The 27688-nt window shown below is 37.4% G+C and overlaps 1 long non-coding RNA gene across 9 annotated transcripts in view; it reads right to left on the bottom strand.

The window, feature by feature from the left end:
* Positions 1-27688, bottom strand: part of LOC140604033 (uncharacterized) — a 247272-nt gene that overhangs the window by 156490 nt on the left and 63094 nt on the right. For 4 of the 9 annotated variants that reach the window (XR_012007063.1, XR_012007068.1, XR_012007069.1 and 1 more), the window contains exons 5-7: positions 14341-14405; positions 11321-11373; positions 10112-10159 (exon numbers count right to left, since the gene is read on the bottom strand). This is a non-coding gene — a long non-coding RNA (uncharacterized lncRNA). Of the gene's footprint in view, positions 1-4937; positions 5074-5448; positions 5648-8392; positions 8666-10111; positions 10160-11320; positions 11374-14340; positions 14406-27688 lie in introns of those variants that run through there. The other 5 variants (XR_012007065.1, XR_012007070.1, XR_012007062.1 and 2 more) reach the window with 3 other exon arrangements.

Genomic DNA, 27688 nt, shown 5'->3' with positions numbered 1-27688 from the left:
TCCTTTGGATATGTATCACATTGTTATGACTGACACAGTGGTGCTGCTTTACCGTGCTCCCGTAGCCCCCCAAAAATAACAGACTGGGTGCCTTTGACAACTGATACTCATTTTCTCACAGTTCTGGAGGCTCAGAGTCCATGATCAAAGTCGTGGCAAATTTGGTTTGTAGTGAGAGTTCTCTTCCGGGCTCAAGGACAGCTACCTGCCTCGGATGTCTCTTCTACTACTTACAATTGCACCAGCTCTCTGGGATTAGTCCCCCACTCTTGGGACCTCATCTAAACTTAAGTAACCCCCTCAAAGGTCCTATTTCCAATACAGTCACCTTATGGGCTAGGGCTTCAACATAGGAATTTAGAGAGTCACATTACACAGTCTCTAATACCATCCAATTCTCCTACATATTTCTTAGCCCACTGCAGTTAGACAGTGGACTATTTGTAGCTCACAAGGTTGTCACTTTGAGATCTAAGCATAAACGAGCTAAAACAGAACTTTCTAGTGATCTCTTTCTCTGCCACAGTGACGGGGAAGACTTTGTGCTCCAGCTTAGACAATACACAATGATGGAGCCTACGTCAGCCTGGGCCTCAGAGAGACTGCAGAGCCTCATCACAGCCTCCGTGTCAAAGAGGGCACGTATTGGCATGTATTGGGCATGTAACGTGATTGAAAAATAAACATATTCAGTTTAGCCACTGTTCATTTGGGATTGCTTGTTACTGCCATTTACCTGGATTTATACCCTACAGAGTAGCAGTTAGAGACGCAAAAGTCCCCTCGGTTTAAATACAAACATATTTAAACACATATGAAAAGTGTGAACTTGGGAAAGTTTCTGGACATCTTTCACATTCTTCATTTATAAAATGAGAGTAGTTAATCTGCCCCTTTCATAATAATGCCCATGTCATGAACATTAAATGAAAGATTGCATGTAAAGTGCTCTTAAAAGTGCTTTGCTTAATAGAGGACCAATAACTGTCTGGGATTTTTGTTGTTGTTGTTGTGTTTGTTGTTGAGAATCTCTGGCTCAGAGTTTATACAAACACTGATGATAGAAGTTATCACTTCCACGTGATAACGTGGGAAGTTCTTAGACAGCTGGTAAGAACCAGAACAGAGAATAACAACTGAAATGACCAGTCATTTGGCATGGCAAAGACATAGCTCTAAAAAGATGGTAATACTCACATTTGGAGAAAGGCCTGAGAGAATTGAGGTTCCCACCTAACCCCAGGTGAGTTCATATTTACTCACGGCTAAAACACATAAGCAGTACTGCCAGTGATCACAGGGTAACAATTGTTTCTCCAATTCTACTTGTCAGCATACATTTCCTCCTGGGAATCTATATACTTTTATGACCAAAAGAAATTCCCTCTGAATTTTTCCTCATTCATGGACCTTAGAAGCCAAACTTGCCACATTCATACAAGTGAAGGCAGTAATTGTCCTGACCATTTGGCATGGCCATTTATTAACACACATTCAGGAGGTATGAAAAAGCAGTTCTGACTGACCCTGCTAACCTCTAATGCATTATTATCAGATTTCCCTAGTCCACATATTCCCAAAAGCCACAATTTTAATATTTTAAAAGAATCTAGCAGCTGTCAGAAGGAAGGTTTGCATGAAAATAAATAACAAACAAACAGAAGCTTCTCTGAGTTTAATGTATTAAACTCTTCTAAAATATCTTGGTTATAACAAATGTGCATGGATATTACCCTGAAACAATAAAAAATATTGGGCATCTCTAATGTGCTTGGTAATATAAATGCCTCAGCTCTGGCCAGCTCTGAGGGTGTCAACAACTGTATTTATCCCAATGAGTCCCACCACAAGAAGCCAAAGAAGACTGGAAACAAGGAGTTAGTCTGCACAATAGTTAGGGACCAGCTCTGAAGTCAGAGAATAGAGGCCATTGCACTCGATCCTTCATGATGTTGGCCAAGTTACTGAGTATCTCTGAGTTTATTCCTTTCTCTTCATAAATATGAAGTTTCAAATATAGCAATATTAAATTGTTCAAATGAAACTTGCAAAAAAGGTGGAGAGTGTCCTCGCTACCCTCAGTCTCAGGTGTGAGACCTGAAAGAGAGAATTCACATAAAGTTCTAAGGACAATGCCTGAAACATAGTAAGCCAACAATAAAATGTTATCCTTATCATTAGCAATTAGAAAAAAAGAATTAAACAAATGTTCTCTTAAAAATGCATTACAGCTTTTGGCTTTTGGCTCAGAGGAGATGAGGTGCAACTATCTGACACAAGCTGCCTCCACCATGGCACGGAAGTTCAACCCCAACGAGATCAAAGTCATAGACCTGACACACACTGGTGGAGAAGTCAATGCCATGTCTTCCCTGGCCCTAAAGATTGGCCCCCTGGGTCTGACTCCAAGGCAACTGGTGGTTGGAAGAGTCTGAGGGTTACAGTGAGACTGGCCATTCAGAATAGGCCTAGATTGAAGTGGTACCTTCTGCCTCTGCCCTGGTCATCAAAGCCCTCAGGGAATCACTAAGAGACAGAAAGCAACAGAAAAACATCAAACACAGTAGAAATACCACTTTTAATGAGATTGTCAACATTGCCCAATAGATGTGGCACCAATCTGAAGCCAGAGAACTATTCAAGAGATCCTAGGGGCCGCCCAATCTGTGGGCTGCAATGCTGATGGCTGCCCCCCTCATGACATCACAGATGACATCAACACTGGTGTAGTGGATTACCCCACAAGTCAAAACTACAAAAGAAGATATTTCAATAAAGGGTCATTTGACAACAACAAAAATGTGTTATGATAATCAAGAGAAGAGGTGAGAGTGATTCACACAGTAATGGATTGGAGGTGGAGACATCAGTAAGAATTTAGCTTAATATATTACATATAGTTACAAATAGAAATATGTATAGATATGTGTATCTACATAGGATAGTACACACATGTACAGTACATTTCTTTTTGCTGTCAGATGAGAGGTCCACCCACTGGCAAAGGGCACAGATCTTGGTTTCTTTTTTTTTTTTTTTTTTAAGATTTTATTTATTTACTCATGAGAGACACAGAGAGAGAGAGAGAGAGGCAGAGACATAGGCAGAGGGAGAAGGAGGGTCCATGCAGGGAGCCTAACACGGGACTCGATCCCGGGTCTCCAGGATCATGCCCTGGGCTGAAGGCAGGAAACCACAGAGCCACCTGGGCTGCCTCAGATCTTGGTTTCTAATGCCATTCTCCTATAAAAGGAACCAGAAGCTCCTTGGAGAAATGGCTGATTCAGGGATCGGGGTAGGAATTATAGAAGATAAGCGTGGTGTGGCAGAAAGTAAGAACATACTAAAAAAATGTAACCAAAAAATAAAATAAAAAATAAAAAACGTAACCAAAGGGGATCCCTGGGTGGCACAGCAGTTTGGCGCCTGCCTTTGGCCCAGGGCGCGATCCTGGAGACCCGGGATCAAATCCCACGTCGGGCTCCTGGTGCATGGAGCCTGCTTCTCCCTCTGCCTGTGTCTCTGCCTCTCCCTCTCTCTGTGACTATCATAAATAAATAAAAATTTAAAAAAAGAAAAAAAAAGTTAAAAAAAAAAAAAACGTAACCAAAAAAATACAAAGCATATCTTTGGAGTTATGTGGAAGGATGTCAAAGGGATACAGGAGCTAACTAAAAGGCTCTCGATAGCCCAAACTGGAAAAAATTGAGCAAGAAAATAACTCAGGTTAGTACCCAAAATATAAAATTAGTATCTATGAATTTATGCCAGTGTATAAAAATAATGGAACAAATTAATAAATGGAGAAGAAATGAGTGTCTCATGCAGAAGAATTCCAAATAATTATGTAGATATTTCTTCCTTACAGGAGGAGAGCATAAATCCCAACTCCATAAATGTGGGCTGTTGGGAGTGGCTTCTCCCAAGAGCAAAGTATGGAAAGGTAAAGAAAATAGTAATTTTTACAGTAGAGAAGTCTGACAAACACTCTCAGCCAGAGTTTTCATCAATAGTCATGAGTCATGATGCTAGTATACATCTTTCATATAATGTGATGAGCACAGCACTTCATGTCTGTGATCTTCCTCCCTAAATCCCATAGCCAAGTCGAGGCATGAGAAAAACATCTGAAAAATTCCAATGAAGGATAATCCTACAAAACATCTCACCAGCACTCTCCAAACCTGTCAGAATGATCAAAACCATGGAAAGTGAGAAACTGTCACAGCCTATTGGAGTCTAAGGAGACATGACAATTAAATGTAATACGATAGACTGGATGGGATCCTAGAAAAGAAAGAAGATATCAGGTCAAAACTTAGCAACTGTGAATAAATTATGGACTTTAGTTAATAATGGGGTGTCAACATTGGTTCGATAATACCATACTAATGTAAGGTGTTAGTAATAGGGGACACTGGGTGTTGGGTATGTGGGTATTGGGTCTTCTCATTTTTTTTTTTTTTTACTATCTTCTCAATTTTTCTATACTTCCAACATTGTTCTAACAAATAGGACTAAAGGTGCATTGCAATGATTGGAAGCATTTTGTCTAAGACCTCAGTCATTTCTAAATGATAGTAGATTGCAGGAAGAGTGTTTTAACATTACAGCAATGGAGTTCAATTTTACCTCTGCCACTCTGTAGACACACACGTCAGACAACTGTTTACCCCTTAAAGACATGATGCCCTTTTATGTGCACAGTGAAGACACCAAGGGAAATGGCAATGAGAAATACGTGAAATCAGATATATGGAGCACCCAAAACAATGCCAGTCACAAAAAGCTTAAATCTGCCCAACAATATGCAAATGGCATAGAGAGAGCCAGGATCCGGATTTGGCTCCAGGAGGCCCCACTGCCCCTGCTCTTGCCATTAAGCTATATTGGTTGTAAATTCAAAAATCGGAATTCAGCCATTAGAGCAGACCCACCTGGGACATTTATTCGTTTCTGTAGCCCCTCAGCTGAGCAGTAACATCCTTTAGTGGTGACAATGTGAACCCGGAGCCTGTGTGTAATAGTCATTGTAAGTCCCATCAACAGTGATGGCAGGTGATGGTATCGAGCCTGTTGGAAGCAGTGAAGGTGTGAAGATGAGGGAACAAGAGCAAAGCAGGTAGGGGGTACTGAAAGGAAGGCAGGAGATTAAAGACTGTATCCACCTTGTCTTCGACTGAATTTTCTGTATTCCCTGGCTTCTGGGAACCTGATTGCTAAATTCAGTTCGAGTCAACACACTCTGATTAGGTATCCCTCCTCATGTATTTCAGGGTCAATACAACACATGTTCTGGAATGGCAATTTTATTCAACATCACATAATTGAAAGCAATCACCTTTTTTTTTTTTTTTTCTCCCATTCCAGGAGATGGCTATTAGGAATCAAAGCCCAAATGAATTCTCAAAATGAAACTTTCACAAGAGCATTGTGGTAGCTACAGACCTCGACAAACCATATCCTCAGCTCCCCCAGGTCCCACATTCACTCTTCTCTGCCGGGGCATTTGAGAGAATACGTGTCCAGCATCACAAGAAGCAGTGAGGGCAGCACAAGACTGGATATGGTACGACTGCTCTCCTCCAGGTGACCAAACACAGACAAGGGGGGAAAGATAGAACATGGGTTGTGCCCTGGTAAAGGTCTGGAAGGATAGATATGAGAGCCATTAGCTGCGGTCTTATTAATCCCCCACACCCGAACACCCCCCACCTGTAGATGGTTGGTCTCATTCACACAAATCATCAAATTTACATCAAATCAATCTGAGACCTCAAATTCAGTGGCATACAGCCACTCCTTTATGACTACTGATGCAGTCAGCAAACTCTAGACATGCCTTTTTTTTTTTTTTTTTTTAAGATAAGGATGTCATCCTAGGTAAATGTGGTAAAAATCAAAGAAGAATGTTGTATAACCAACATTATGTTGGTTGGTTGGTTATAATACAACATATATGTTGTATAACCAAGAAAAAAGAGTATTTCAAAAGGTGATTTCCCAAAAGTATTAGAAATTGCCATTAAATCTAGAGAAAAATATATATATATTTACATATGGCCACATCATGAAGTTTTAAATATGTAACTTTTCAGCAAAGCTGCTCCTCAAAATGTTACTGTGACTTACAGCACTTTCTGACGTTACATGTCAGAACTCATTAGGAATTTAATATAATTTCCTTCCACTGCAAATTATGGAGTGAGTCTCACTTTTTTTTTTTTTTCTTTCCTTGCCTCTGAGCCGCATCAACTGTTCCTAAGAAACAGAAGTTGAAAGCACTAGGGAGGAATCTTACGTACAGAACATAATCTATTTTTAGACTTTAGCTCATTCTGACGTGAATGCAAGATCCACTGCAGCGACAATATCTGGGAATTTCCTGTGCTTGGTAAACAAGGTCAATATAGAGCATTCACTCTAACTGGAACTGTACAAAATTCACCAAATAATCGACATGGGTTTTAACGTAGGACTGAAAAAGGCTTGAAAATTTCACCCATTGTCGAATCTGGCCATTGTAATAAACAAAGAGAAGCCTGAATGGAAAATGCTTTAAATATTCAACAAAGGAAGCAAGAAGATGAGAAAAAGATGGAGAGGGGGAAAGAAGGGTCTCTTAGTCGTCGCAGGCTGCTAGGGCAAAATACCAGAGACAGGGTGGCTTATAAATGATGGAAATTGACTGGTCACAGCTCTGGAGACCCAGAAGTCAAAGGTCAAGGCCCTGGTGGGTTTAGCATCTGGTGGGGTTCAGCTTTGTCACTGAGGGCTGCCTTCTCACTGTAACCTCATGTGGCAGGTGGGGGGTGAGGGGCTCTCTCTGAATTAGGAGAGCACTAATTCCACTCATGACAGCTCCACCTTCATGACCAAATCATCTCTCAAAGGCCTTACTTCCTACTATCCTCACACAGGCCATTGGGTTTCAAAGTTGGAATTCTGGGAGGACACACACCTCAGACTAAAGCAGAGGGGAGGAGAGAGCACCGCTGAAACGGATTACCCACCACACCCCCATACAATGTCGGTGCCAGGTATTCTCCTGTGTATCATTTCATTTCATCTTCATGTAGCTTTCTATCACTTAGACCCTCTTGGAACCTCAGTCTCCTCATCAGTTACACCTTACAAAATGGCCGTGGAGATGAACAATATACACTCCTCACCTAACGCCTGGTAGTCAGGAGACAATTAGTGGCTACTATCAGTATCAAGCACCATCATCTATACAGCTGTTTTCTAGAAGAGCCTTTGGGGAACATTTTCTTCCCCTCACAATGGAAAGGGAGGAGGGGAGTGGTGTTATTATCCTCCTTCAAAAAAGGTAGATTCAGAGTCATCAGGCATCAGCTGGCGTCTGAGAGAACTACTTCCAGGAAGGAAAAACCTACCCTCTTTAGAGGAGATCAACACTTCCAGACCATCAGGATGGTCCTGCTTATGGGACTGCTGCACACAGCATGCATATCAAATGAAAAATAATGCCCTTTGAAGACTCAAACACAATTGAGAATAGCAGGAGACAGCTAACCCCACGCCCACGAGGCCATCATAGATTAAGGCCAATATAGATTTTACCCTGAGGGTCATCTCTGTGCTGGTATTTCCATGCTGCTTTCGCAAATTCATAGAAACACATTCACAATTCAGACATCACAGACTCGGTAACATAAAGACTTAACACTATGCTTGCTAGTCCTTAAAACTACCCAGAACTACGCAACAGAATTTCCTTCTTAATTTCTTCGTTTACACTAAATTTGATTACTCTTCTTTTCAACCTGTTTCATGGATTCTCTTTTCTTTTATTCACCAAAGTCATTACCATAATGTCAACAACTTTTGTAGATATGTCCTACATTTTTCAAAGAATTAGACTTTGCAACTGCTTGAGAAATGAAGCACATTTTAGTGAAGAGGACGTAAGTGCTCAAGAAAGGTTTTTTGCACAGTATTTACTGTACCAACACAGATACCTGACTCTCCTCTACGAGGTTTTACAGCCAGACTTTTTTAAACTTCAGATTTTAGCCCCAGAATGAGATTCTTTTTTCCCTCTCAGTTATGCCATATTCTCTATTGGCTTTATTCGTTTTTTTTTTTTTTTTTTAACTTAAAGTAAATTAGCCAACACATTGTACATACCTAGTTTCCGATGTAGCGTTCAATAATTCATCAGTTGCATATAACACCCAGTGCTCATCACATCACGTGGCCTCCTTGATGCCCATCACCCAATTATCTCATGGCCCCACCTACCTCCCCTCTATCAGCCTTCAGTTTGTTTCCTACAGTTAAGAGTCTCATCGTTTTTCTCCCTCTCTGATGACTTCCCATTTAATTTTTTTCTCTTTTTTTTTCTCCTATTCAATTTTTCCTCCCTTACCCTATGATCCTCTGTGCTGTTCCTTATATGCCACAAATAAGTGAAATTGTATGATTGTGTCTTTTTCCAATTGACTTATATCACTTAGCATAATACCCTCTGGTTCCATCCATGTCACTATAAATGGTAAGTATTTATCCTTTCTGATGGCTGAGTGATATTCCATTGTGTATGTATACACCACATCTTCTGTATCCATTCATCGGCCGATGGTTATCTCAGCTCCTTCCAGTTTGGCCTTATTCTTATGTAAGATCTCTTCAAAGATAGTTGCTTGAAGAATTCCAGGATTTGTGGTTTGTAAGGTTCAGGATCACAAAAAGAAAAGGATCCTGTTTTACACAGTGGTTATATCAATCCTCAATAAAGAGGATTTATTGGCCTTGCTACAGTCATGGGCCCACATGCAAATTAATCATTGTTTTTAAGTTTACACAGATCTTAAGACTGCTTCCCCTTGTAGTGAAGAAGGAAGGGTTGAGGATTTTAACAATATCACGTGCTACAAGAGGAGGCAAGGTGCAGTTCTCAAAAACAAAGAAAAAAGGAAACAAACATAAATTTACATATCCACTCTACTTAATTCCCCTTAATTTTAGTCTTCTCATTTGTAAAATGTAAATAATGGCAACCATCTCACTGGTTCACTGGGAAGATTGAATGAGAGAACACATGTAAACCGCCTGACATGTGGGAAACATCCAATAAATATTAATTCTTCTCTTTCCAACTGAGACTGAGGACCATGGTAACTGGATCTAAGAATACATAATCAGCTGTGATCATCTTTGATATGTTCATAAATAGTATGCCAACAGCATAAATAAACAAAAAGTCCATCACTAAATTTTAGTTCGGGAGTTAAAGGAAAATTGTAAATTATTAAAATGACTGGAAGTTGTAATCCAGGTGCAGCAATTTGTTTTCAACCGACAAACTTATTACACTTCAAGGTCCCTCATTATTCCATAACAATTTCATCACTAATGAAAATGAGATTATAATGCAACATAGCTTCATGAAGTTACTAGATGATTTCTCAATTTTTACACTCCATAGGTTAATCACAAATGTTGGTCTCATTTCAGTAAGTCTCTAATGCCAATCTTACTATTCATGTCACAGTTAGCATTAACATGCGGAACTTTCATTTAGAGACACGCAACTAGTGACACTCAAGGCTTGGCAAAATAGCTATTTTATGCCCCAAACCGACTGACAGCGGTTAGGAGAACGGTTTCAATATTTCAGATGGAGCATTCACAAAATAATTAGCAAGCTCAGAATGAGATAGCAAGAAAAATTGCTACATTCTTTCTGATTGAAAAGCCAGTGTCCATATATCTTATTATGTCCTATTCTTTACATTTCTTCTCTCCTTTCCCAGTTCAGCCCTTCACATCCTACTCATCCATACAAGTTCATATGCAGCATCTCCACATCTCCCCCAGTTGAATTGGGAAAGTGACCTACTCCAGCAGATATAAATGTTCTCAAGGTATTTTGTTAATATTCCTCCTGGAGAACAATTTAAACATTATGCCTTAGGTTATAAACATTATATTATATTGTATAATGTATTGTATATTTGTATTGTATAATTGTATTGTATATTGTATTATATGTATTATAATACATTATATTCCAGAGGGTTTCTAAAAAAGAAAAGGACAAAGACAAAATACCCAGTCAGTCTATAGTAGAGTTTGGAACACTTACTTTTGCCAGTGAACACAGTCAAGAGAATTCTTTTGGAGAACAATGGACCTGTGGCACATACCAAAAGAATATATCTTGATCCAGGAACATATAAATCAAAATATATAGTAGATAAAAATGTGAGGTTCATCTTTTTCAAAATTATATTTTTTTATGGGATTCAAGGAAAATAATTTCACTTAAAAAAAATACCATCAACTCGGACTTTCTGGAACAGAAAATGAGACCCTGTCTTTGAAAAGCTTTAGACATCTAACTTTTACAAAGAAAAATATAGTTCCCTTGAAGAAACATAAAAAAATTTAGCAAGATGGTCATGGAGCAGTGTAAAAATAGATCACTTAATTGGGGCACCTGGGTGACTCAGTAGGTTAAGTATCTGCCTTCAACTCAGGTCATGATCCCAAGGTCCTGGGATCAAGCCCTGCATCAGGCTCCCTGCTCAGTGGGGAGCCTGCTTCTCCCTCTCCTGCTCCCCCTGCTCATACTGTCTCTCTGTCAAATAAATAACATCTTAAAAAAAAAAAAAAAAAAAGAAATCGGTCAAATAGAAGAACCAAAAAAGATGACACATGCAGAGGTTAGATATTCAAAGGATCCTTTCCAAAAGTAACTACTGACAGACTGATAAGTTAAACAAAATTATAACATGTGTTTGGAGTTTGCTTCATATTTTTTTAAAATTAAGCTTTTAAATCTTGATAACTGAGCATTATCTATAATTGTCAATCTCTGGTATTCTATTGGAAGATGCAAAAGAGCTTAAATTGTGTCTTTTTGTATCCCTGGTAGGAATTAACATGGTTATAGGGGGAAAAAAGTTAAATAAATGTTAGCTGGTGAAAAACTTCATGTTCAATATTGTAAAACTATAATGTAGCACTCTGAGATAAACTTGAACCTATGTATCACTATAACACATACTATTTCCATTAAAGATATAATTTAACCTAGGGTTTAGATAAAAAGAAAATAATAATACTTTTATAAATTGTAATTCTTAGGGGTGAAAGTCTGCTAATATAAGAAGTTCAGTATTGCAAAAACTTAAAACATTGACTGGAATTTTCACTTTTATTCCGGAGATTATAAGGAATTATTGATGTTGACTTAATGACATGCGAGGCCAAATGTGTACCTTTGATTCTCACATGAATGCCTTCCTTGTGAATATAAATGGGTTCAGCTATGATAAAAGGATAAATATACCTGATTTTGCAATGCAGTGTAGTCAGCCATCATCAGTCAGACAAATTTGTCTTCTATGTAGTGGATGGTTTTTTTTAAAAAAACAGAAGAATCCATGTGAAAAACATATATTTACCAGAATAATCATTGAAGAGTATTTTCTATGGCCATATATAATTAAATCACAAATCCCTAGTGGGAAACCTGAGAATTAATCACATAAGGGGAAGAAATTTGGAATCAAAGTCCATTCTATAAACACAGAATTTTATAGTTACTATTATATTGTCCTTTTTAAAAACATTTCTTGAGGGCTATAGATTTTTAAAATCTGTGGAACATCTGAACAAGACCACAGACATTAGTTTCTCTAAGAAATTGAAAATAGAATAGGTGGCAAGAATGTCACCCAACATAACATTGAGATAATAGTCTGTGTGTAGCACACTTCAAGCATAAATCATCACTCTTAGTGACGTGCAAGAACTGACAAAAGTGAAATATCCACTGTGTCTATAAAAATATAGGTTGCATCCATATAGAGTTACTAGGCTTATTGCTTTGACAGAAATAGTTTATCGCATTCAAACACTTGCTCAAGTTTAGACTATCAATTTCGCGGACTTTTCTCTAAATCGAAAAGTTTTTGACTGCAGTAGCTGAACTAGTCAATTGTTTTGGTTTCCTACAGTTACATCTGTGAAGGTGATATTCAAAGAAACAGATTCTCTGAACTGAAATTAAATTTTTTACACTATATGGCATGAAGTAGGATTTTCAAACTCAAATATATACGGAAACCAAATAAGGTAAAAATGAATGAATTATTCTAGTGTAGCCAACTGGAAAGCTCATGACAATGACACATTTAGAAAGTACAGCTGAAAAGTGCTAGAAATGCATTAGCTACTCAGGTCTAATTAACTCTTGCCATGCAGGAATACAGAAATGCTGTAATATTTAGATTCAGGAACAGGATTTCTCAATTTTCCTGGTTTTCAAGAAAATAAAAAAATCCAGATATTTATGTGAAATCTTGCTATCTTTAATTGATGGGAATCAATTCAACTACTTTCCAAAATGAAGGTCAACATTGACTCCCTCTCTCTATATGTAGACCTACTTCCATGTGTGTGTAAATATACAAATGCTACACATATGCATGTGTATACATTATACTCTCAAAATAAATATATATATATATGTTTACACAAACCTATAACATATATATGTATATAATTATATATCTATGATTTACTTCGGGGCCACATCCATCCTGGACTTTGTTGCCTTGACCTTCAGTGTAATGTAATATTTACTTCTCCCTTTTTTACAAAGAAGATGTGAAAGGTCACTTTTATCTCTTCTAGTGCATTTGTAGAAATGCAGTATGTGCTAGTTGAATGAAATACATGTGTAGTAAACATGTGTTGATAAAGGTGAACTGGTGCAAATCACATTATAGTCACTTAAAAGGACAACTGGTGCAGGTATCTTGTACTCCTGGTTAAAGGCCCCAGTCACCTTTGTAACATCTAAGAGTCCGTGAAGGGATCCATTTCCTAAAACAGGTGGACTTGAAAGGGAGGAACAAAGTATTACATAACCTCTCTCCTTAAGTCCAAATCTTGCCACTAACGTGGGAGAAGTCCTTCCTATCAGCTTCAGAAAAGAGGGAGCCTATATTTTTATTGTGCATGAGATGAGGTTTGCTTTCAGAGCTTCAGAGCGAATGATGAAATGACCTTTCTCTCCATGGAGAAGATCGTGAGGAGGGACAATGCCATGAACAGGTCATCCTTTACTTGGATGACAGTGTGGTAAAAGATTTAAATACAAGTCCTCAAAAAATAAATAAATACAAGTCCTCAGGTTATAATTAACATTAGGGGGATGAATAAAATAAAGTATAACAGCATCCTGTGACAGAGTGTATGTGGCCTGTATAGAATGCGTGTTTTTAGAACATGTAATGGTATGGGAAATGCTTTTAACATGAGCCAAATAAGTTATGAATCTATAGCCTAGAAATATTTATGAAAATGTTTATAAAATATCTTTAAATATCTAAAGGTTACAAATCTATTTTAGAGAAATATCTTCATTTTGTCTACATCTCTGTGTGTATATATATATATATATATATATATATATATTTGGAATATTGTATTCCACTGTATTTTTGGAATACTGTTTTTAAAACTTCTGATGCCACAGTGAGCAAACTTGTACGTAAATATTCTCTATATTGACATCTATGGGAAGCTCTCTTCCTCTGCCTCCCTTCTGTTTAGTACATATGCAGTAGATACACTAGCAACATAGATGTGTACTTTTATATGACCAAGGGAATTATCTGGAAGTCATCCTCAAGTCATCCTCTTTTCTTGGCCCTCACATCACATCAGTCACTAATTTCCATAAATCTACCAATTACACATTTCTAATGTCCCTCCTTCTTCCCATCATTTCTGCCATTGCTCTTATATCAACCTCTCAATATTTCTTATCCATATACAACTGAAACTACAACCTAATAATCTCTTTTAGTTGCTATTTCTGCCATTTTTCTATAGTTCACCTTTCCAATCCCCATCATTGCCTGGTTATTACAACTCATCTTTTAAAACTACGTGCTCCAAGGAAATCTTCCCCCAAGTTGCCAACATCCTAACTCTAAGGTGAGTTAGTCTTCTGTCTCAAATTTCATTGTTGGTGCCTCTATCCTAATTTAGATTTACATGGCTTTATATGTATCTGCTTATGTCTTGCAACAGGACAGAAAATAGTCTTTTTATCTTGTATCTCAGTTCTTGTGGCAAAGTGCCTGATTTATGGACGGGACTCAATAAATGTTCACTTAAAAACTGTTTAGTTTTAGAGTAAGGTGAGACAATCTTAGCATATAATCACAAAGCAACCTTTCTCCATCTGCTGTGTGATGAGTAAATTTAAGACAAGAGTTGGCTCAAAGCCATTACAGGTAATGAATTTTCAGAGAAAAGTTCTTTGACCTCGGTCTGCTACTTCGAACATCATACCAGGTAAAAGCCTTGTGAAAATTTCAAACTAAGAGGTAGATGCTCTGCAGCAATGCTCTCCACACCTGAAGACAGAAACGGAATTTCAGAATAAGGAAGTCTTTGGAACACTAATGCTAATATTTGTTTCACTAGAACTTTGATAGAATATCATGAGTGGCCAGATAATTAGGTTTAAAGAGTAAAGAATTCCCGATAAACTTAGACATTCTCTCCCTCTCTCCACCCTCCTTCCTTCCCACACTCTCTCTCCCTACCCTTCACTCTCTTGTGCACTCCCACCCTCACCCCGTCTAGTTTAAATGCTACATAGAAAACTTGGCCCATTATCCCCGTCCCATTACAGTCAAACTGTGCATCTTCTCCCATCAAGTACGGGGTACGCTGCCTTGAGTCCTGGCCAGTGCTGACTTGGTATAACCCATAGAATGTGGTAAATAAGACTGTGCTCCAAATCTAGGCCTTGCTCTCTTTAATTCTTTTTGTCTACCAGGCTGGCATGTAAATATGCCCTGAGCAGTCTGCTGGCTGATGAGAGACATATGACTCCATCACTACTGTCATCCCAGCCAACATTTACCTAACCCCCAGGGGCAGAGCCTCCTACTAAAATATCTCTGTTTTCTCTCATGTGTAACTAACCACCGAAGCATCAGGGTGCCCAGCCATGACAAAAGAACTTTCCAATTGAATCCTGACCAATTTGCTGACCTACAGAATCATGAACTAAATAAATGGCTCTTGTAATAAAGCACTAAATCTGGAGGTAATCTAATAGAACGTGAACTAATTGATATAACCCCTTTGTGCTTTAGTTTCATCAATTATAAAATGTGAATAATAGTATTGCCTATCTCATATGAGCAATCTGAGTATAAAATGAGCACACTTATTAAAATAATTTGAACAGTACCTGACACACATAAGAATAATGTTAACTATTATTACTTTAAATTAGTGTACCTGGGCTTGGAGCTTGTTATGTTAAGACACTCAGTCCTGACCTTTCTTATTTCAAATATGATTTGCAAAATGAGGAAAAACATGATTACAAGGAAAATGTAATATGTTCATTACCCTCAGAGACAGCCTGACCCAAATATTAGTGTTTGCCCAAGAACTGCTAACTTCAACTTACATCCTTGCAAGCACTTGCATGGCCTCTATGTAAAAAGATAGAGTAAAAAGATAGAACTTTAAATGCGTACTAAATAAATGTCTGTGGAATATCCGGGTGTTTTGATAATGGTATAAAAAGGTAGTGCATCTACCTTTATTAGCAATATTTTAACTAGCAATTATTGAGTACTGTGTGCTAGCCACCATGCAAAGCGCTCTGTGATTGTCATACTAGAGTATTAAGTCATAGTATCGTCACAACAACTTACAAAGTTAATTAGAAGTACATAATAAAGGGGTCCATGTGTCTAGGAACAGATTAAAACACTGGATCTCAAAGAAAAGGTCAGGATTATAGATTTGGACACAGATATGATTTTAAAATCATGAGCATGTAGGTATGGATAAGATGAAGTGAAGGAGCAATAAATGCTATGTCCATGGCTCTTAAGTGAGGGTGGTGATTGATTTCCAAACAAACAACAGGAGAATTTTCATGTTATGCTCATTTACTTTTACCTCCTTCCTTTTCTGTTATCCCTCTCTCATTGGAATTGATATATATATGATATATTATATATTATATATTATATATTATATATTATATATTATATATTATATATTATATATTATATATATTATATAACATATATTATATATGTTATATATATTATATATGGAATTGATATATATATATAGCATGCTACTCCATGCCCCTTTTCCAAAACTTTTCAGGATGCAGAGGGAAATTTACTACTTAAGAATGTATAATTTGAAAATTTTCTAAATGATAATAATGCCCTTCTGTACCCTTCACCACACTAATAACATAGGCTAACAAAATGCTCATATGAAATTTTAATATAGATTTTTAAAAATGGATTTCCTAAAAAAATAAAATAAAAATGGATTTCCTATGGGTTTTTTAAAGAACATAAAAGAGGACTAAGTTTTTAAAGATATCAAGAAATCAGCATTGATGTAGAAGTTAGCATTAGATTGTAATAAAAGCAACAACAACAACAAAGCTCAAGTAATAATGTGTTAGACACCTCTGGACTTGCCTCATGAGAAATGAGGACTCAGTGGCCCTGTCAATTGATAACACCCATATGCTCTGTAAATAGTAGCCAGTAGGTCATGATCTTTCCCCCATAGTAAGGAACCTTGAATCTGGGAATCAAAAGGCAGAAATGGGGTTGACGCCTCAGCTAGTATCCTTAATGATGAACTAGGAAAATAGTTATTTCATCTGTTGGTTTTAGAAATTTAAGTTCTCCAAAGAGGAAATTTTTTTTTTTTTTTTCTACCAGAGGATTAAACAAGAGTTTCTTTGAAATGGATGTTGAAATTTCTACTAGATCACTTTGGATTCCTCATGCCACTAAGTCTACAGGTAAATAAGGGAGTTACTTTCTGGCCAGGGTGATTGTTCCTGGTTTTCAAAAGGAAATAGAGTTACCACGGGAAAATGGGATAATGGAGAGGTATATCTAGAGGCTAAAATTATAGGAGCACCACTCAGCACTCCCATGTTCAATAGTAAAAAGTGATTAAAAAAAAAAAAAGCTATGGCAAAGCAGTATTTGCAGGATGACAAATACCACAAGCATTTCAATAGGTAAGGTTTAGATCCTAGTAAAGAACCATGACCAACTGAGATGATAACTTATGACAAAGGAAACAATAGTCAAGACAGAAGGGTTTTTTTTTTTTTTTTTTTTTTTTTACTTACTCATGAGAGACACAGAGAGAGAGAGACACAGACAGAGACACAAGCAGAGGGAGAAGCAGGCTTCATGCAGGGATCCTGATGTGGGACTCAATCCCAGGACCCCAGGATCACACCCTGAGCCGAATGGAAGCGTTTAACCAAGAGCCACTCAGGAGTCCCAAGAGAGAAGTTTTAAACACAACCTACAACTGCAGGACACTAGTAGCTATGCATATTTTACATATCTATATACATCAACTGATTTTTTTTTCTTTTCACATTCCCTTTCTAATAGGTGTACTAATAATAGTTAACCTTGTAGTTCAATACTCCCATTACAGTATCACAAAAGAAAAGGTAAGTGAGCTTAAAAAAAAAAAAAATGAACATAATCTCAAGTTGGATAAGAGATATATGGGCCTCTGCATAGCCCCATTTATGCAAGAGGAGTTATATTATGGAAGGCAGAGTGCGGTGGTGTTATGATCTTTACTTGGAAGTTAGTATGAGTTAAATACCATTTGTGGATGCTGAGTTGAACAAAGGGGGGGCCTGTGTTGGACTGTCTGTCGGCAAGCCAATAGCACCACAACCTCATTCTAAGATTTCCTTGCAAAACAAAAGAGAAATGAACTGTTACATTCCCCCCAATCCTTTTACCAACGGTATGAGGTTACAGGTTTCCAATGAGAGGCATTTACTTGAGATTCAGAGGATGAAAAAAAGCAAAGATCATAATCTCTGGAGGCAATTATAACCAGATATTTTGTCAGGTTTGTGACTCACAGCTGCTTCCCAGTGAGTCTTATGAACAACTCACTTCGCTACTGCTGACAGAGATAATTGGTGGGAGTTTTCCAGAGTCTTAACAATTTCAGCATATCTCTAGCAAACTCTTAAGAACCACTCAATTTGTTACTTCAAGCTAAGAAAATAACTAGTCGTTTCCCTGACATTTGCTTCTCTTACTCTTCCAGTAATGGAGTAAGCTCCTAATTCTCTATATTAATTTATTCAATGCTTGGAAGAAATGGAATGGCTTCTGTTTACTGTCTAATATAATCCCACTCAGGACATTATCTGGCAGTTGCTCACAATACTTTTGCCAGAACTTAGTGTAATGAAAGATGAGAAATACTGTCTTTTTCAGGATGACTGTAGGCCAGCTTAACATCAGTGATTCTATTACTGACTAACAAGGGTTGCTTTGATGACGGTTCTACTTCAGATAGAATGATCCATTTTTGGAGGGGTAGGGCTTTGCTCTTCCCCATTCTAGGGATCACCCTTAAGCTATTTTTCATTCCGCTGCATCAAAAGGTCAGAAGCCTCAAGCAAAAGAAAATAAACACCTGGCATCTATCTGAGAGCAATTTCTTAAATCCTATTTGTTTACCCAAATGGGAATTTTTTTTTAGTTTGATTACCCCTATGATTTTACTTAAGATGTCATCCTGAATATCATCAAAAACACATATGCACAAACATTACCTAACACCTCCCGACCCTCAGTCTCTTCAAGTAATGAAAAGAAATAGCACTTTTGCCTTGTTTACCACTCAGGGAGATTTTAGTAATAAGATAATGGATGTAAAAATATTTTTGACTGACAAAACGTTATGCAAATATAAAGGATTAAAATTAGTATCATTTTAGTGACTATATCAAAGTGTTCTACTGATTTATTTTGCAAAAGTCCTACTCTAGGGAGGAGAGAAGATCTCTACGTGGCTCCGGCAGTACCATCGAATGGATGAAGCTGCCCTCTTTTTGCAATTTCTTCTGACATCTTTAAGTAACCCCGAGCAAAGAGGTCAGCTGAGTCATTTTCCCCACAACAGGATGACCCCCACAAGCGTGTTCTTGCCACTGGCAATGCTGCTTGTGAATCTTCACATTCACGGTCACTGCTTATGGGCTGACAGCTGGGATTTAAAATACTTGTAGCTAAATCATAGGAGCAGCTGAAAGGCAAAGGCCATCTGCTGCAGGTGTGCACTAAAATATCCTCAAATTCATCAAATCCACGTTGACGCCCATTAACAAACCAGTTAGCGCAAGGCCTCTTCAGTAGTCTTAGCTGGGGTTAGCTCCAAAATGTATCACGAAGCTTTGTGTCTTATTCGCAGGAAACAGTCACTGTCCTCAGCCAAGTGTCTCCGCCAGAGTGCTGTTCACATGGCAACACCCATCAGACCTCGTGCAAGCCGGTGACCTGGCACATCTTGCCTTTGCACCTCATCTGTCTGGACTGGACATTTATTGAATAGGTGCTCGCACTGCAGACAGAATTGTGTCTGTCTCATTACCATCCACTGCGTTCACTTCATCAGCTGCAAAAATAGCTAAGAGCACAATAAGCCCTGGGCTCCAATTCCCAGGGAGCCAATGTTTACCTTTGCAGCTTATTCTTGTTCTACTTAAGGGCACGGAGATGCTGGTGTGTTGGGCCTTTCTGGCGTTTGTCTTAGGTGCTCATGATGCTCGAGGCCCTCCCACATCCCCAGTGTGTTTTACACTGGTCTCACTTTTCATGAATGCTCCAGGTATACCAGAAAACCTCACAGTTAGAGGGATGCATGGGGGGGCTCAAGGGGTGACTATCTGCCTTGGGCCCAGGGCGTGACCCCAGGAACCTGGGATCGAGTCCCACATTGGGCTCCCTGCATGGAGCCTGCTTCTCCCTCTGTCTGTGTCTCTGCCTCTCTCTCTCTCTCTCTCTCTCTCTCTCTGTGTGTCTCATGAATAAATAAGTTATATTTTTAAAAACAAAAAGCTCCCAGCTAGAAATTTCAATTATTTTTTTATTGGGAAATAATTGAGATCATCTATTTGTAATAAGTCTTAAAGGATCTTCCATAAATTCTTATCTCTCAAAAGATGCTTTGTAATTAAGGAGTTGGCCCGTGAGCCAGTCATCCAGTCATGGCCTTAAATGCATTATCCAGTGGATTATGTTCAAATGTAGATTTATTCATTTCTGCTACTCTCTCTTCCCCCATTTACACAAAAGTAATGTGCATACCTAAATGTTTATGGCTTGGGAAGTGCCGGAGATCCTCCCCAAATAGAGATTTTTCTAATAAAATTGTTATGGAAAATATAGGTAAAGACAGGAGGCCCAAGCCTCGAGCCCTGCTCTAGCTATTTGCCACTGGCAATGTTCTTAGCACTCTCAGTGCTGCTGCTGCAGTTCAAGATCTAAAATTTTAATTTGTTTGAATTTGTGTTTAAAAACTTAAATGTAGGGCACGTGGTTGGATCAATGATTGAGCCTCTGCCTTCGGCTCAGGTTGTGATCCCGGAGTCCTGGGATCGAGTCCTGCATCGGGCTCCCTACGTGATGCCTACTTCTTCCTCTGCCTGTGTCTCTGCCTCTCTTTCTGTGTCTCTCATGAATAAGTAAATAAAATCTTTAAAAAATAAAGTAATATAAAAATAAAAAATAAAAGCTTAAATGTTATGCAATTATTTTTCTACTAAACATAATCCTAAACACACTCTAATCACTGAAAATCTAGCAACCAAATTGAGAAATGCTGTTAATGTACAATTTAGGAGGCAACTTATGAAAAAAACATGTATAACAATGCAAAACAATGTAAAATAATTATCATTAATATGTTTAATATTGATTACATGTTGAAATGATAATGTCTTGGATATGTTAGGTTAAATAAAATACATTATTAAATTTAATACCACGTATCTCTTTTTACCTATTTTGTGAAATCTGTAATGGGGCTGGGATGAGAGAGGTGATACCTCTTTACCCTGGATTCACTCTGTTGTATAGTATATTCTCTCAAGGCCTTTTATTAGATCATAAATTCCCTAAGTACAGGACTGTTTAGTTTTCAATACCTTGGTGGCATTCCTACTATGTGTCAGGAACTATTCTAACTAAATCATATATCATGTATTAGCATGCACATTTTGGGTTCTCAGTAATATTTTACACTTAAAATATTTCAGTGCTATAGGCTTATCCTTTTGAATATCACTTCTTATTTTATTGTACAGTTAAAGAGATGATGAGAAATCAGATGATTTCTCTAGGGATAATAAAACAGACCCAATGAATGATTTGATATCTACTTTCTGATGTTATCTATCCATTTCTCATAAAAGTAGAGGGCAAACGTCACTCGTATATTTGTCATTTCACATTATTTGGATTCTGGATAAGAAATGAACATTTTATGAACATAATACAACCATAACACACCTTCCTTTACTTGTGGAGAAAATATTTGACATTCAATGCCTTTTATGCCCTTGTCAGTGTACCACTTACAAAGCATAGCTATTCACGTAGATATACTCTTCTTTGATACCTATAGTGTTTCTGCTTTTATAATCAGAACTGTTCGAAGAGAAAATATAAGTAATGCTTTGCTTAAACTAAAAATGAATAACAAACGACTTATCTAAAGGAATACATACTGGGAGATACTGCTTAAGGAGCATGTTATAATAAAATGTGAATAATTGTAAGAGGTTTCCCCAGAAGCAGTGTGCAAGTCTTACTAGTGGACCTGATTCATTTTGTATGTCCTGGGATGTCTCAAGTAGGAGCAAGAAAGTGTCAAATGTCACAAGTGACAGTTTCAACTAAGCTAAGACACATAGATGATTATCTGGAGTTCTAACAGTATTTTCATGGGCAAGGAACACATCTGAGATTAAATATATACTCATATTCCTATCCCTAACCATCAAATATGCTTTTGTTTCACTACTCAGATTTCCCCAGAAACTCTGTTCAATGTTTAATCAAAGTATCAGAGATAATCCTTTTGTCTTCTTATTAGAATAGATTCCAGAGAGTTCTTTGTGTGAAGGAGAAGTATGACTTTTGTAGTCATTCATAAGGCAATGTGAATTAGGTTAACTGCCTTCATTTTCTCTACAATTAGGAGACCACGTCATTTTTCATATAGACTAGAAAAAAATTTAGAGTAAAAAAGGGAGTTATTAATAGTTATTCCAAAACCAAGGAATGTTGTTATTCAACTGGGATTATTTAAGGAAAAACAGGATACATAATTATTTTACCCATAGTTCCGCTGAGCAAAGATGAGTTAAGAAGTTTTTTTATTGGTGAGATGAAAATGAAATAACATTAGAAACTAAAGTATTAAAAAAAAAAAGAAAAGAAACTAAAGTATTTGAGAGACCCACAAGCCCCTTCCTAAACTTAGTGTTATAAACTTAGATTTATGATTGTGTAGCAGTCCTAGGAATAAAAGGTTTTAAGAAACAAGGTATTGAGAGGTTAAAAAAAAAAAAAAAAAAGAAGAGAGTGAAAAACCAGAAGACAAGAACCAAGGTGAGATTATAATGGTATGAAATGGCAATAAGGTCAAGGAGAAAAAGGATTATGGAATCTATATCAAACCATGGCAACCCCAAACCATGAAGTTCTCAAAGGATATTTCACCAAGGAACGTGTAGCAGCATTTTATCCTTTGAATGTGCCTTGAAAAGCAAACACAGACCTTTCAGGTTATCTGGATGAACTCATAGGGCAGTTCTTTTCTAAATTTCTTTCCAAACAAGTCCATGCAAATGGTAGGTGTAACCAACACTCTCCACCAGAACACACATAAGCAGAGAGAGGGATAAAGAGAGCAGAAGAGAGGTCCCCTACCTGCCCACCCATACCAGGGGTATGAATAGAAGCCTCTAGCACACAGCCACAGTGGTGACTACAGTTCTAGCTGCACTATCAGAGAAGACAAAGCTGGGAGATGATAACCAAGCCTGCCTTGGGTTCATTTACAGTTAAGCAGCATGGGAAGAAGAAAACAAAAACAAAACTAGAACAAGGACTAGATGAGAGTATTTCCCGTGTTCGTGACATCTTAGTACACAGTCCCTTCACTGTATGATACAGGTGAACCTGTTCATTTATTTAGCTAAAGCACAAGTTGGCAATTCCTGTGTCACTCTCATTGTCCAGATAGTCAATAATATAATCATTCATAATGGAAGCAGCAGCAAAATAAGTTATGCAAATTGTGATTTCTCCATAATCCAATGTTTCTGTCTTGTCCACCTAATGAGCTAGTCATATATGCACATTATACCACATACAATTTTAAAAGATCTCCTAAATGCACTCTCTTCACATCATAATATGTCCATTTAACTAGGTAGTTTAGAACTGTTTCAGCTCTATTAGAATTAGTTTGACTTCGTCAACACCAATGGAACTGCATTGCTTAGAGTGAAGCAAGAATTGGCTGTTCCTTTTTATAACCTGGAAAACAGAGATTTATGTTTATAAAGTAGTTTCCCAAGATCAAGAATGCAATAGGTGGTGACAATGGAACTCATGATACATTGTTGAGTATAACAGCATATCCTTCCCACCATTCCTAAAGGCCATTCTAGATAGAATTTATTACTAGACTAGATAGAGCTCAACATATTTTGAAACCAGAAGTAAGGAATTCTATTTTGGAATTATTGGGTAGTTAATTTTAGTACATTAAACTTCTACTCTCCAATTTGTTTCTCTTCATGCTTCTCTTTGTATCTACCTCTGTGTGTGTGTGTGTGTGTGTGTGTGTGTGTGTGTAAGAGTAAGGGTATTCATAGTGAAGGAGGTATTTCTGTTTATTAAAAGCAACATGTTTCTATGTGTCTTTAATCTTTCTCTTAAAAAAATCAACATAGTCTCCCTTAAATTCTCCAATTATATTTTAATTTTCTCAAATGAAATGTGGTTATGACACATCCTTTATGTGTATTATAATTTAGTTGTTAACTTATAGACGTCTAGGTCGAGGCCTTCCTTTTTCCAGTAAAGTGACTGAGACATGTGGCTTTCCCATGTGAAAAATATATTACTTTTAAATAATTGTGGTTATGGCCACTCAAAGAACATTTCATGATGATATCAAACTATGAGGTTTATTTTGTCCTAGAAAAAAAGAATAAACAGATAATTTTCTTGGAAGAGAAAAAGTCACGCGCGAGAGAATAGAGATTCAGGTATATATGATGATCATTTTTTGATTATTTAAGATTCCTATACCATTCACTCTATTTATGTGAATCTAAACTTGTCCAATTTACATAATTATCTAAAAAACTAATTTAGATGATTCTGAGCTTCTGATAAATGAAAATCACTATAACTTGAACTTCACAGATTTGGAAAACATGATATATGTTCCTTTGAAAAGAGAAATAAAAGGCTTTTATTAAGTTGGCCAGGTCTGAAAGTCCCTTTTCTCCCCATTGTCTCTAACACTAGCGTACCATTATTTGGTGTGGGAAGGATCAGCGAGTGTAGAATTCTTCCTACAGAAGTTAATCACTCATGCCAGGAAAATGTTTGAGCTCTCATGGCCCAGGACCCCAGCCCCGTTACCTTCTCCCATAGCTCCTATCTTATATTACATGACTGTTTTAACTACCAGACACAATGAATAATGTCACAACAAGTTGAGAAAACAGGGAAGGGAAACATTCATTTTTCCACCTAACCGATTCTCTTCTGTTTTCTCACCCAGACTTGTTTCATCAACCTACTTTGCATATTTGTGATAATAAAGAATGTATCAGCTATGGTCTATACACCAGCATCTGATAACCGGAAGAAGGTATGGGACGTGCCAGCATTTACTTCTGCACATCTCAGTTCCCCCTAATAATGGGGTGACCTTTAGTAAGTGTATCATCTATTTCTATGTCCCAGAGACATAACGATCTATCCTCATTCCATAAGAAACAGACCGATTATCATTCTTCCTTTCTCTCTCTGCGCCTCATCACCACAAAGGAAACTTTAATTTTCTTTGCAAACTTTTAAAAAAAGAACCTTGTCTAATCTTTAGGACTAAGACTTAAAATCTAGGGCAGGAATAATGTTTTCTGGGTACAAATATATTTGAGCACCAACAGAGTGGGCTGAAAGCTGCAACGTGTAGTACAGATGGTTCTGTCACCCTTGGCCAGAAAAACAAAAATGTTGACCCTTCCAAATAGGAGATTACAGTGGAAGTATCAAGCAAGTGCATTGTCCTCTTTTCTCATTTGAATATTCTTATTGTCCTGACATCAACAGAGCCATACAGAAAACACTCCAGTCCTAAAAAGCCAACAGAAAGTAACAGGTAACAAAGGAATGAGGCACTTAGGAAGTAACAATAGTCAGACTGGTTTTTATCATATTTAATAGAAAAACATTTGTTCTGTATCTTAGGTAAAAACATATCTTCTTCTCACAAATAAATCTGCGGAATAAGCAATAAACATAATGCAATGCTTTAGGTTTTCTTTTTGATCCATGACTACCTATGTTCAATCATCTCCCTGCTGCATAGAAGACTGTTGTGCAGTTTTTTGACTTTCATCTTGTGCATCCTCACATTTCATTAGCAATTCATTCAGCGCATACTAATTCCCTTCTATATGTCAGGCACCTACGTAGGTGGTTGGGTCACAATGGTGAACCTGGGCCCCTACATTTGCACAACTCTCTTTCGAGTGAGGAAAGACAAACTGTAAGCCCTCCCAATAAATACCCAATAAATATAGATGCTAGAAGGAGAGGAGAGCTCTGCAGAAACACACAGAGCAGAGTAAGGGGGATTGGGGATGCTGAGGGGAGCAGGGTTTGCAGTATTAAAAATGATGATTTGGGTAGCTTCCAGTCAGAAAGAATACCCAAAACAAAGGCTCTAAAGCAGAAATGTCTGACTTGTCAGGAAACAATAAGCAGAGTGAAGGAGAAGTAATAGGAGACAAAATCAGGTCAGGGAGGCTTCCCACACAGCTTGTGGACCGCAGTAAAAATGGTGCTTCTATTCTCAGAGAAGAGAAAATCATGTAAAATTGCCAGCTTTGGCAAATATAAATTAAGATGCCCATTTAAATATCAATTTCAGAAAACAGTGAATATATATTTTAGTAGAAGTATGCCTTATGCTGTATCTGGAACAAACTCATATTAAAGAATTATCAGAGGGGTGCCTGGCTGGCTCAGTCAATGCAGCGTATAACTCTTGACCTCAGGGTTGTAAACTTGAGCCCCACATTGGGTGTAGACATTACTTAAAAATAAAATCTTAAGAACATTATCTGAATAATTGTAGTACAAATGTGTATGATATTTGGGACATACTTATTTCCAAAATACTAAGTGTTATTTATCTGAAATTCATAATTAACTGGGAGTTCTTTGTTTTGTCTGGCAACCCTAAACCATGTGGGAGTTATAAACAGGAATTATATGACCTGACATTTAAAATTAAAAAAATAAAAAAATAAAAAAATAAAATAAAATTATGTTCTGCCTCAAAAATTGTTTTGAATGATCTACTTAAAAAATAACATATTTAAAATGATCACACCCGCCTAGAGAACGGACTGCAGAAATAGGAAGACATGCAGGGTGGGTGGCTTTTACAGTGGTCCAGGTGAGAGACCATGGTGCCCAGAACCAGGGGATCCCTGGGTGGCGCAGCGGTTTAGCACCTGCCTTTGGCCCAGGGCGTGATCCTGGAGACCTGGGATCGAATCCCACATCGGGCTCCTGGTGCATGGAGCCTGCTTCTCCCTCTGCCTGTGTCTCTGCCTCTCTCTCTCTCTGTGTGACTATCATAAATAAATAAAAATTAAAAAAAAAAAAAAAAAAGAACCAGGATGGTAGTGGCATACGGAAAGTGATGAGAAAGTTTTTTAAAAAATAAGAAAAGAAAAAAGCAAAACATTTTACTTATTTAATAAGTCCTATATAAAAACAGATATAGTTGATATGCATAAGTTTAGTTCATTTAAACTAATGATTATGTGATCATTTGTTTTGGAAATGAAGGGAGGGAGCGAGGGAAGAAGAAGAGGAAAGAAAAGAGAAAAGGAAAGCAGAGGAAAGGAAAAGTGTTCACTGCAAACTGAATAAGAAGGTAGAAAGGCAAAGGAGGACTCTGGACTGGAAATCAAAACACAAATCCTTTGTCACTCGTACGTATGTGACTTCAGATAAATTACAACTTCTCAGAGGTCTAGTTTTCTCTTCTTCAAGTGTAGATATACATTTCCACCTTATTTACCTCACCAGATTGCTGTGAAGACCAGATAAGCCTGGATGTTCGATTGTCTGTAATGTGTCATGTAAGTACCAGTTGCTGTAAGCATTGAGGTTACAGGTAAATCATGTGGACAAAACTATACAAGTAGGGGAAAAAATAAGCTGAAAAAACATCTTACTTCTTATTTTGAGGAATAACTAAAAAACATTTTTTCTTCTACTTAAAAAAAAAAAAAATACCGAGAATCCACAACGGTCTTTGGAAAATCATGCACAAATCTGTTTTATCTTTCTCCTCTCAATTTTATCTTTCTTCTTCTTTTTTTAAATATATTTCTTCTTTTTCAACAGAAGCAAGCAAATAGCATACAATAGCACACATTCTTTACAGTGCAATGGGGTTTTCCATGAGAGAAGAAAAGTAAACTTACGAACACTCAATTGCATGTTATCTCAGAAAATTATTTAGG

The sequence above is a fragment of the Canis lupus genome, chromosome 14, assembly GCF_048164855.1.
Source record: "Canis lupus baileyi chromosome 14, mCanLup2.hap1, whole genome shotgun sequence".
NCBI lineage: Eukaryota > Metazoa > Chordata > Mammalia > Carnivora > Canidae > Canis > Canis lupus.
Note: the sequence above shows the minus strand (reverse complement) of the source record. Positions and strands in the feature narration are given on the sequence as shown.